General features: G+C 41.4%; 1 non-coding gene across 1 annotated transcript; it reads right to left on the reverse strand.

Moving 5' to 3' along the window:
• Positions 1-217: 217 nt before the first annotated feature.
• LOC111825925 lies at positions 218-323 on the reverse strand. Its single transcript, XR_002829156.1, has one exon. It is a non-coding gene; the product is annotated as a U6 spliceosomal RNA (small nuclear RNA).
• Positions 324-2,110: the final 1,787 nt, after the last annotated feature.

Genomic DNA, 2,110 nt, shown 5'->3' on the forward strand with positions numbered 1-2,110 from the left:
AACTATTGCCAAATTCCTTAGAAACCTGAAGTTTGACGTTGCTGAAAAAAAGTAATGTGTCCTACACTGTTCTCCTCGAGAAGTCACCAACAGGGATCAAGATAGTTGACTCTGAGTCAAGGGAGGAAATTCAAGAGGGAAAGGGAGCTGGGATTGTCTAATCATCAAGACCTTGAACAACTTCCTTTTTTGTTTGTTTCTTGTTTGTTTGTTTTCTAAAAATATGGAATGCTTCATGAATTTGTGTGTCATCCTTGCGCAGGGCCATGCTAATCTTCTCTGTATCGTTCCAATTTTAGTATATGTGCTGCCAAAGAGAGCACGAATAACTTCCTTTTAAAAAGTATCCCCAGAAAACCGTATGGCATAAAGGAACTAACTCTGGAGGATTCCACAGTAAGCCACTATCTGGGAAGCCCTGGAGGAAAGAGGAATGACTAGTCAAATGTTTTGATTCTGACCAACGAAGCAAAAAATGAGCCTCATATGTACCTAGGGAGCTGCATTCCCAGTGATAGATTAGGAACATACCAACCACAGCCAGTGATGACAGCTGGTATGAAGATCAGAGCTACTGTTTACCAAACACAGGTTCAACAGAACAGAGACTCTTGGTTAACAGAAACTACTGCTACCTAGGAGCTCAGAAAAGGACCTGAGAAGCTATTAAGAAAGCAACTGTGGTCTAGACCCTTTCTGAGCTTTACAACATGTAAAATTAAAAAAATAAGAGGTGGGCGGGGAGTAGAAGGCAGACACTATGAGAGAATGGCTGTGAGTAGAGCTCCACTGGATGGAGAGAATCATTCTGGTAGGTGGAGGTACTATGCCATAATCAGTCACTCAAATATCTTATTTCAATGACTGAAGCCAACCAGACGATAGGGAGTGCTGGCTAAGATCCACCTAAAGAAAGCAGTCGCTACTCCAACTCAGCAGTCAGTGGTTGCACTAAGGAATTTGGGCCTAGTATTGCCATACTATTTGATTTTTTTTTTCAGAAAAGGTGAACAAAATTTTGTGTGAAAAATCGGACTGCTGTGTTAGCAACCGTTTTTATTTAATTCTTTAAATTCTATATAGGCCAATCAAAACATGTCCACAGGCCCCCAGTTTGCATCCCTGCAATTATCCTCAAGCTACGGGGAGGAGAGAGCTGTGCACCCCCACTGGGCCTTCCCATGCTCTGCTCCCAAGAGGAATAAGAGATGCTCAAGAATAATGAACAGGACAACATGAGGAGGAAAAGCAATCTTTTTTTAAGGGCAATATACAGTTCTTATTTATCTGGAATTGCACAAGCTCTGCCATCTCCTCGGTTATTGATGTTAGCTCAAAATACACTTCCAATATCTTTTATTTTATAAAAACTGTAAAACTAAAATATGACTATAACTTGCCAAGTTTCAACCTGGTTCCTGGTGGGGCAATCCAAGCACTTTTCATCTTGCTAATGAAAATGGCACACTGGGCATTTCATGCATCACAGATGCCCGTGCAATCCTCTGAAAATAAGAGGCCCATCCCCCACAATAACCAGTTGATTAATCTTCCCACTGAGATGACCAGATGTTTTTGATGCTGCATAGATACGAGACATTACTTGCAAGGTCAGCTTGGTGAGCTCTGAGAGCACAGATTGGAGTTGGTATTTTATAGCTCCCAGTACAGCATTAAATGTATTTCTATCCCTTTTCAGAGGCAATAGCTGTTTTTAATCTGAAAGAACTTCTTTTTTTTTTCTATATGAAAAATCACCCTACCTTTCACCACCCCATTTCCACAATTAAATTTTTTTTAGAACGAGGGGAATTTATAGTTGGGAGGTCATCCTGGTCAAACCTTTCATTCAGTGGGTATCGTGCTCTAGAACCCCCAACAAATGACCAACTGGTCTCTGCCTAAATATCTGGTGAATTTTAACCAGTTTCTAAGAATTTCGGCTAGTACAAAAAAATAGTAACAATGTGACTTGGAACCCTTCCCTCCCCCCCACCTCAAGTCCACACATAATGAAGTGAAAAATCCCGCTGTTAACTCTTACCTATCACGTTCTGCTCTCTCCCTAGTAATCCTCAGCCCCAACAAACACCCAACAGGCTGGCGTCCC

This window comes from Myotis lucifugus, unplaced genomic scaffold, assembly GCF_000147115.1.
Source record: "Myotis lucifugus unplaced genomic scaffold, Myoluc2.0 scaffold_46, whole genome shotgun sequence".
In the NCBI taxonomy this organism is placed as follows: domain Eukaryota; kingdom Metazoa; phylum Chordata; class Mammalia; order Chiroptera; family Vespertilionidae; genus Myotis; species Myotis lucifugus.